Raw genomic sequence first — 10,674 nt, 5'->3', positions numbered from 1 at the left:
AAATGAGCATCATATTGTATATATCTTACTTGGTAATGTATTCGCTTAATTTATCATTAACAACTTCTCAAATATGATACTTTGTAAACTTCTAAAATTTCATTTTATGAGTCTGACTTGATTTACTTTATCATTAACCCATTACTGGACATTACCTTATTTCTCCCTTTTTCACTACAATTATAAACAATGTTAGACTAAAAATTATAGATGTATTTGCAGACATTTATGATTACGTCCTTAAGACACATTTCTAGAAATATAATTTCCAAGTCAAGGAGTATGCAAAAATTTATGCATATTGTCAAGGAGTATGCATAAATTTTTACGCATATTGTCATAAGAACATCCAGAAATACTGCTAATGCACATGCCCACAAAAAGTGCATGAGACTGTCCTGCCCCCATGTTTGCTAATGTTGACAGGCAAGAGGAGCTATGATTGTTTTAGCTTGCATTTCTTTCAACATTCGTGAAGTTGAACACTTTTGATGTCTTTCTTTTCATTATCTTTTCTTTTGAGATACACTCACTTACATTCTTATTTTTCTATAGGGGTAGGAGATTTGTCTTTTTCTTATTACCTCATACTTATTTCAATAATTCCACTAATGCAATACAAAAATTGGTTAAATTTTTATGCCTTAATTGCCCCATAACAAGACATGATTTCTAGAAAGGTTCAGTGGCTTATGCCTATAATCCCAGCACTTTGGGAAGCCAAAGAAGGAGGATCACTTGAGGCCAGAAGTTCGAGACCAGCATGGTCAACATAGCAAGACCCTGTCTCCACAAAATACTTAAAAATTAGCCAAGTGTGGCGGCATGTGCCTGTAGTCTCTGCTACTTGGGATGCTGAGGCAGGAGGATCACTTGAGCCCAGGTGTTCAAGGCTTCAGTGAGTCATGATCATGCCACTGTCCTTCAGCCTGAGCAACACAGCAAGACCCTGTCTCAATTAAAAAAATAAAAAGACATGATTTCCATACAAGTGAAACCATCCTCAATATGTTAATTGGCCACTGAAGACAATTTTGTCTAGTGGCCAAAGTAATAATTATGGAAATAATATTATGAATGCTCACCCCTTGTATCACTGACAAAAAACAACTACATTCCACCTATGTAAGTAAGTGGACTTTTTACAATTTTTAATGTGTATGGGTACATGGCAGGTGTATGTATTTATGGGTTACATGAGATATCTTGATACAGGCATTCAATGTGTAATAATCACATCTAGGTAAACGGAATATCCATCACCTCAAGCATTTATCGTTTCTTTGTGCAAAAAACATTCCAATTGCATTCCTTTATTCTAAAATGTACTGTAAGTTATTGTTTACTGTAATCACCTTATTGTGCTATTAAATATTGTATCTTATTTAATCTATTTAACTATATTTTGCACCCAATTACAATCCTCACTTTCCCCCTCCCCCCTGTTCCCCACCCTTTCCAGCCTCTGGTAATTATCATTCCACTCTCTATCTCCATGAGTTCCATTGTTTTAATTTTTAAACTCCCACAGATGAGTGAGAACATGCGAAGTCTGTCTTTCTGTGCCTGGCTTATTTCATTTAACATAATAACCTCCAGTTCCATCCATGTTGTTACAAATGACAGAATTCCATTCTTTTTATGGCAGAACAATGTTCCGTTACGTGTATCTATTGCACCTTCTTTATCCATTCATCTGTCAATAGACACTTAGGTTGCTTCCAATCTTGGTTATTGTGAACAATGCTGCAATAAACATGGGCGTGCAGATATCTCTTTGATATATTAATTTCCTTTCTTTTTGGGTATATACCTAACAATGGGATTGCTGGATCATCTGGTAGTTCTATTTTTAGTTTTTTGAGGAGCCTATGTACTGTTCTCCATAGTGGTTATACTAATTTACATTCCTACCAACAGTGTAAAGGGTTCTTTTTCTTGACATTCTTACCGGCATTTGTTATTGTCTGTCTTTTGGATAAAAGCCTTTCTAACTAGAATATGATGATAGCTCATTTTAGTTTTGATTTGCATTTCTCTGACAATCAATGATGTTGAGCATTTTTTCTATATCTGTTTGCCATTTGTTTGTCTTCTTTAGAGAAATGTCTACTCAGAACTTTTGTCTTTATTTATTTTTATTTTTATTGTTTTTGAGACAGAGTCTTGCTCTGTTGCCCAGGCTGGAGTGCAGTGGCATGATCTCGGCTCACTGGAAGCTCCGCCTCTGGGGTTCACACCATTCTCCTGCCTCAGCCTCCCGAGTAGCTGGGATTACAGGCACTTGCCACCACACCTGGCTAATTTTTTTTTTTTGTATTTTTAGTAGAGACATGTTTCACCATGTTAGGCAGGATGGTCTCGATCTCCTGACCTTGTGATCTGCCCATCTTGGCCTCCCAAAGTGCTGGGATTACAGGCGTGAGCCATCACGCCTGGCTGAACTTTTGTCCATTTTTAAATTGGATTATTACATTTTTTTTTCCTCTTAAGTTGTTTGAGCTCCTTATATATCCTGGTTATTAAACCCTTGTCAGATGGACAATTTGCAAATATTTTTTCCCATTCTGTGGGCTGAGTCTTCACTTTGTTGATTGTTTCCTTTGCTTGCAGAAGCTTTTTAACTTGACGTGATCCCATTTGTCTACTTTGGATGTCTATGCTTGTAGGGTGTTACTCAAGAAATCTTTGCCCAGATCAATGTCCTGCAGTTTCCCTAATGTTTTCTTTTAGTAGTTTCATAGTTTGAGGTCTTAGACTTAAGTATTTAATCCATTTTGATTTGATTTTTGTATATGGTGAGAGATAGAGGTCTAGTTTCAATCTTCTGCAAATGGATACTCAGTTTTCTCCAGCACCATTTCTTGAAGAGACTATCCTTTCCCCGTGTGTTCTTGGCACCTTTGTTGAAATGAGTTCACTGTAGATGTATGGATTTATTTCTGGGTACTCTATTCTGTTCCATTTGTCTATGTGTCTATTTTTATGTCGGTAGCATGCTGTTTTGGTTACTATACCTCTGTATTTGAAGTCAGGTAATGTGATTCCTCCAGTTTTGTTCCTTTTGTTCAGGATGGTTGTGGCTATTCTGGGTCTTTTGCGATTTCATATACATTTTAGAATTATTATTTCTATTTCTGTGAAGAATGTGATTGGTGTTTTGACACGGATTGCATTGAATCTGTAGATTGCTTTGGGTAGTATGGACATTCTAACAATATTGATTCCTTGAATCTATGAACATGGAATATCTTTTCCTTTGTGTCCTTTTCAATTTCTTGCATCAATGTTTTATAGCTTTCATTATAGAAAACGTTCATTTCTTTGGTTAAGCTTATGCCTAGGCATCTTGTTTTATTTGTACCTATCGCAAATGGGATAACTTTCTTGATTTCTTTTTCAGATTGTTCCCTGTTGGCATATAGAAATGCCACTGATTTTTCTACGTTGATTTTGTATCCTGCAACTTCACCGGATTTTTTTTATCAGCTCTAATACTCTTTTGGTGGAAACTTTGTTTTTCCAAATATAAGACTGTATCGTGCAAACAAGGATAATTTGACTTCTTCCTTTCCAACTTGTATGCCCTGTATTTTTTTCTCTTGTTGCTGTAGTTAGGATTCGCATTCTATGTTGAATAACAGTAGTGAAAATGGGCATCTTTTTCTTGTTCCAGATCTTAGAGAAAATGCTCTCAGTTTTTCTCAGTTTTCAGCATGATGCTAGCTGTGGGTCTGTCATATATGGCTTTCATTGTCTGGTGGTATGTTTCTTTTATACACAGTTTTTTTTAGGGTTTTTATCATGAAGGGATGTTGAATTGTATCCCATCCTTTTTCATATGATCAATTGAAATGACCATGTGGTTTCTGTCCTTCATTCTTTTGATATGATGTATCTTATTGATTTGTATATGTTGAACCATCTTTGCACCCTTGAGATAAATCCAACTTGGTCATGATTAATTATCTTTTTAATATGTTGCTGAATTTGGTTTGCTAGTATTTCGTTGAGGATTTTTGCATCAACGTTTATCAGGGATGTTGGCCTGTAGTTTTCTTTTTTGATATGTTGTTGTCTGGCTTTGGTATCAGGGTAATACTGGCCTCATAGAATGAGTCTGGAAGTATTCCCTCCTCCTCTGGTTTTTGGAATAGTTTCCTTAGGATCTGTATTAGTTCTTTGAATGTTCGATCATATTCAGCAACTAAGTCATCGGGTCTCAGGCCTTTTTTGTGAGTAGAATTTTTATTACTGTTTCAATCTAATTACTTGTTATTGGTCTTCAAGTTTTGGGTTTCTTCATGGTTTAATCTTGATAGATTGCATGTGTCTAGGAATTTATTCATTTCTTCTAGGTTTTCCAACTTATTGGCATATACTGGCTCATAGTAGCCTCTAAAGATCCTTGAATTTCTGCGGTATCAATTGTAATGTCTCCTTTGCCATCTCTGGTTTTATTTATGTGGGTCTTCCCTATTTTTTCTCAGTCTGGCTAAAAATTTGTCATTTTTTTAATCTATTCAGAAAACAACTTTTGTTTGTTCATTATTTTTATTGCTTTCTTTGTTTCAATTTCGTTTATTTCTGCTCTAATATTTGCCATTTCTTTTCTTCTGGTAATTTTAGTTTGGTTTGCTCTTGCTTTTCTAGTTCTTTAAGATGCATCACGGGTTGCTTATTTGAAGATTTTCTACTTTTTTGATGTAGGTGCTTACTGCTATAACTTTCCTTTTAGTACTGCTTTTCCTATATTGCATAAGTTTTGGTATGTTGTGTTTTCATTTTCATTTGTTTCAAGAAATGATTACATTTTCTTCTTAATTTCTTTATTGGCCCACTAGTCATTAGGAAGCATATTGTTTAATTTACATGTGTTTGTGTAGTTTCCAAAATTCCTCTTGTAACTGATTTCCAGTTTTATGGATTTCTCTCCATGGTAGTCAGAGAAGATCCTTAATATAATTTCAATGTTTCTGAATTTTTTAAGACTTGTTTTGTGGTCTAACATATGGGCTAACCTTGAGAATGACTTGTGTGCTGAGGAGAATAATATGTAGTCTGTAGCTATCAAATGAAATGTCCTGTCAACATGTATTAGGTCCACTTGGTCTATAGTGCAGATTAAGTGCAATGTTTCTTTGTTAATTTTGTGTCTGGATGATCTGTTCAATGCTGAAAGTGGGTGTCGAGGTCTCCAGCTATTACTGTATTGGGGTCTATACAATCATCTGTCCTTCAGTTCTAATATTTGCTTTATACTCTGGGTGCTCCAGTGTTGGGTGCATATATATTTACAATTGTTATACTTTTGATGAATTGATCCCTTAAATCACTATATAATGACCTGATTTGTCTCTTGTTATACTTTTTGTCTTGAAATCCATTTTGTCTGACATAAGGATAGCAATTCCTGCTCTTTTTTGGTTTCCATTTGCATGGAACATCTTTTTTCATCCTTTTATTTTCAGTATATTTGTATCTTTATAGATGAAGTATGTTTTTTGCAAGAACAGATCATTGGGTCTTTTTTTTTAACCCATTCAACAACTCTACATTTTTTTATTGGAGAATTTAGTCAATTTACATTCAATGTTGTTATTGATAAATAAGGACTTATTCCTGCCATTTTATTGTTTTTCTGGTTGTTCCGTGGTCTTCTCTTCCTTCATTCTTTCTTTCTTGTCTTCCTTTCTGTGAAGGTGATTTTCTCGGGTTGTCTGTTTTAATATCTTGCTTTTTATTTTTTGTGTATCTGTTCTAGGTTTTTTGATTTGAGGTTAGCATGAGGCTTGCAAATAACATCTTATAACCTATTATTTTAAACTTATGACAACTTAACACTGATTGCAAAGAAAGAAAGAAAGAAAGAAAGAAAGAAAGAAAGAAAGAAAGAAAGAAAGAAAGAAAGAAAAAAGAAAAACTAACGAGCAAGCGAACAAAACTAATAAAAACTCTACAGAAAGACCTTTAGTTGTAGGTCTGCAAGTGAATGGAAGGGACAGGTTCTGTGTACATAGCAGTGGCAATCTTAAACTCAAGTGAATTTTCCTTTACCCCCACCACTTCAGCAATTACCCTTCCCCAAGTTTACTCATCTAAAGTCAATGACTGAGAAATGAAATTGTGAAGGTTTTCATATTATTTTACTTCCTTTAATGGTACAATTATACAGATTAAAATAGGTGAGAGAAAAAAATTTTTTTTTTTTTTTTTTTTTTTTGAGACAGAGTTTCACTCTTGTTGCCCAGGCTGGAGTCCAATGATGCAATCTTGGCTCACCGCGACCTCCAACTTCCAGGTTCAAGTGATTCTCCTGCCTCAGCCCCCCGAGTAGCTGGGATTGCAGGCATGCACCACCACGCCTGGCTAATTTTGTATTTTTAGTAGAGCGGGGGTTTCTCCATGTTGGTCAGGCTCGTCTCAAACTCCCAACCTCAGGTGATCTGGCCACCTCAGTCTCTCAAAGTGCTAGGATTACAGGTGTGAGCCACTGTGCCCGGCCGAGAAAACAGATTATTTTGGTCATTGGACTATTTATATTCACAAAACGTGCAATATTCCTTAGCTTCAGTTAAAGAAAGTATGTGCACAGTCTATGTTTTCTATTTCCTTTTGAACAGCAGACACTCCTCATTTTCAGGGATACATTCCAAGACTCCCAGTGGATGCCTGAAATTGCAAGTAGTGTTGAACTCTATAAATACTGCATTTTTTCCTACATATACATACCTATGATGAAGATTAATTTAAAAATTAATCACAATAAGAAAGTAACAATGACTAAAAAATAGAACTATGACAATATACTGTAATAAAAGTTACATAAAAGTGGTCTCTCGCTCTTCCCCCCTCCCCCACACACCAAATATCTTGTTGCACTGCACCACGTGTATGAAAGGCAAAACCATGGGAAAGCAGAGATTGCTGTAGTGGCCATTTTAGAAATCCATGTCCATGTTTACATCACTGGATTTTACCCCATTCATCTCCCTTGCTAATTTTTACAAAATTAAACTTCAAAGGTAAATAAATGAATGTGTTGTATTATTTATATAAATTACTGTCCACAGTATATTTTAATATACTTATAACTATAAACCTATATTTACTTATTATGACATACATTTGTTTGTCATTGTAAAAGCTAGTGTAATGAGACTCTTCCAGTCACATCAGTCTCAACATCAAATTTATTTCAATATTCTGACTTGGTTTCATAGTACTAAAATAAATTTTTGAACTATATAAGTAATTACAAATGATAGTTTGGAAAAAGAAACAAAAACCTTCCCTAGTTGTCTCAAGATATGCTTCAGTTAGGTAATTCAGAGCTTAAAAGAAAATCAAACTTTAATCACTAATTGTATCCCAGCTTTTCTCAAAATAAGGCGGGCAAAAAGCACCTAAACCTAATAACACTAGAAATACTTTTAATATCACACTACATAAATATGTTATAGGTTCCCTTATTAATGAGCTATCAATGATTCCACTACGATGTGAACATGTAACCACCAGACATACTTGATTCTACTCCATGCTATACTTGAGCTGTTAAGCAATTTTATGTAAACAGGCATGCTAAGGCCTGATTTTTTTTACATCATGAAAAATCAAAACACTCCTAGCCAAGGAAACACTTACATACTGTTCAAATGCATAGAGATAAGAAAACGTTTGCACATCTGCAAAAAGTACCTACCTAATACAGTTTAGTAAGTTGGGTCCCTCCAATATGGTAATATGTTGACTATAATATATTTAAGTATGTGCTTTCAAGTATAGTATGAAAATATGGTTAATAATAGATGCTTTAAAAGCTAATAATATCCTGGTGATCTGTATTTATAAATACAAATACAGTTTGTAAGCTACTCTTTTGAGACATAGTACAGTGTATGTAACTTGGGTTCTTAATCAGATAGTCCTGAGTTAAAATTCTATTGTCTCTACTAAATAGCTGTGTAATACTGGGTAGATAATTAACTTTTTAAGCCTCGGTGACCACATCTGTTGCAAGATTTAAGGAAGAAACACACAAAAGGCACTTAGCCAGAATGCTAGTTATGACAATAGCGATGATACACTTTGCTCAATTCTCATCTTTTGTCTAAGGTATATCCTGACTGTCTTATTCAAGACGCAACATACCTTGATTTTCTTAACCCCACACTTCTGATCTCCTCAGTCTGCCCCATTTTTCCCACTTTCTAAACAAACTATTAACCATCAGCCTATAGGATGTCCAGTTTTTAAAAAATCACATGTAATTAGGCTCTTTGTACATCTTAACTTCTCAGAATCACAAAAACAGGATGCCTTCCAAAATAATAATTAGCAAGTTCGTGAATCTTCAGATAGAATGTAGATTTTTTCAACTCATCAGAATAGAATTTCTGAGAGGACAGAGTTTTTGCCTCTTTTGTTGACCAAATGCTTAGAATAGTACCGGATACTTATACAGTAGTCCATAAATATTCATTGGATGAATCCATGATAATAGGAAAATGTCTCAGTATGCATTTTCAGCAATTTTATCTGGTCTTAAATTGTTCAAAAAAATTCTTTACTCCATTTTGTTGTTCCTGATTCTCAGTGCAATAGTATAATTAATCACTAATCACTAAAGGTGGAGTTAGAAACGAGGCCTTAATAAGGAGTCTGACTCTCCATGTATGGATACAACCCAAGTCAGCTTCATTGGTATCCCCCAGGATTTAGGGTTTGCATAAGGAAGAAAGGGACAGCTATCTGGGCAAAGACAGAAGCTGAGGTCTACAATGTTTCATCTAGCATATGCTGCTGCCAGAGAAAAATTATTCCAACATTATGTGTCCACAAGAAAAATGGGCCCTTCTTTGTCCAGTCAAGGAAGGAACAGCAATTTTGCCAATGGTTTTTAGAGGATGCAACAGCAACATGAAATCAGAAGCATACGCTGCTCTGCTATCTTAAGCTGTCCTTGGACCCTGGACCTGTGACCACTGGACTCTCCCACTTATGGAGCCCATCGAGTAGTCTGACTCTTCTTGAGTATGGCCCAAGATTTGATGGGAAGGCTGCCACATCAAGAATAGCCAGACATTCAGGAGAAGACTGCCCAGGCAAGAGTAACCCACCAGGCCTTTAAGAATCTATAGTTTAAACAAATCTCCACTACCTAATTCATCTGCTGAATTGTAATCAAGTTTCATCAGGCATGCAACTTGCATCTGTGGCCATGGCATCAATTTAAGTCTAACGATCAAAAGGGAAAAAAAGACTCATTTCAGAGTGTCATTTGTCTAGAGGATGCAGGTCCCAAAAAGGGCATTGTCCTAGTGACCTTCCTAGTAATTACTAGGCTAATTCCTGAGCAAAGCAGAATCTGCTGGAATACTGTGGCCTAATCTCATATGACTCCTGATGACAGCTGTGTGATCTCATGTCATGCTGGTTTTGACTTAGATGTTCCGTTTGACTCCATTTTCCCTCTCCAAAGTCTGAACATCACTTCTGTTCTGCCATCCACCTTCCCTTCTTTTCTCTTTTCCAATTGTCTACTTTTGTTTTTCTGTGCAAACATTCTAAGTTTGTATTCCTTAGCATAAGGAACTGCTTAAAAATTTTCTGAGAAGAATCATCAATGTTACCTGGAGATAGAGTAATTTTTCCTAAGGTTTCTTAGCTGGTCAAAAATATCCCTCAACCGAATTCACTATTCTAACTTGCACCAAAGCTATGCCTATCTGGGTACCAGTGACCATGAGGTGGCACCATAAGGGGCATGATGAGACTATCATCAAAATAACAGGCTGGAGACCAACCATTAACCATCAAGAGGCTATGATTTCTAGCTTCAGAAATATCATATATAATCTTCTCATGCTCTTTACAGACCTAGATTTCCAGCACACATAGGCAAACAGTCTATTTCCTCCCAAAATTAATGACTTCTATTATTATAAAATAAAACAGAAAATGGCTAGTAAATCCTGTGATGATTTGTTACAATCTTCTGAAAGCTGCACAGTGACACCCTGAATTTCTCTCATGTAGATGCTTAACCTAGCTTTGAGGCATATGAAATGCATTTCATTCAAAAAGAAGGCACATGGGAATTTTAGCAATGTAGAAAAATAATATTTAAATTTTCCTGCTGGTCTCAGTGGCTCACGCCTATAATTCCAGCACTTTGGGAGGCCAAAGCGGGCGGATTATTTGAGGTCAGGAGTTTGAGACTAGCCTGACCAACATGGTGAAACCCCTTCTCTATTAAAAATGACAAAAGTTAGCCAAGCTAACAGGTGGCATGTGCCTGTAGTCCTAGCTATTCAGGAGGCTGAGTGGGAGAATCACTTGAACCTAGGAGACGGAGGCTGCAGTGAGCCAAGACTGAACCACTGTACTCCAGCTTGGGCAACAGAGTGAGACCCTGTCTCACAAAAAAGAAAAAAAAAAAAAATCCATGTAGTGCACTCGAATCAGGATTAACCATAGCTACAAGAATTTTTTCTACTGATTAATTTGCTTTTTTTCATCATCATGCTCTACCATTTACTGGATGTTTATCAAAGCACTGTAATAGATTCTGTGGAGGGTAGAAGAAATCATCGTAACAGCTTCTGATACTAGTAAGTGGAATAAAGCTGTCTCTCAGGTGAAGTCTTTTTTTTTTTTTTTTTTTTTTTT

The sequence above is a fragment of the Rhinopithecus bieti genome, unplaced genomic scaffold (assembly GCF_001698545.2).
Source record: "Rhinopithecus bieti isolate Rb0 unplaced genomic scaffold, ASM169854v2 scaffold_39703, whole genome shotgun sequence".
Lineage (NCBI taxonomy): Eukaryota > Metazoa > Chordata > Mammalia > Primates > Cercopithecidae > Rhinopithecus > Rhinopithecus bieti.
Note: the sequence above shows the minus strand (reverse complement) of the source record.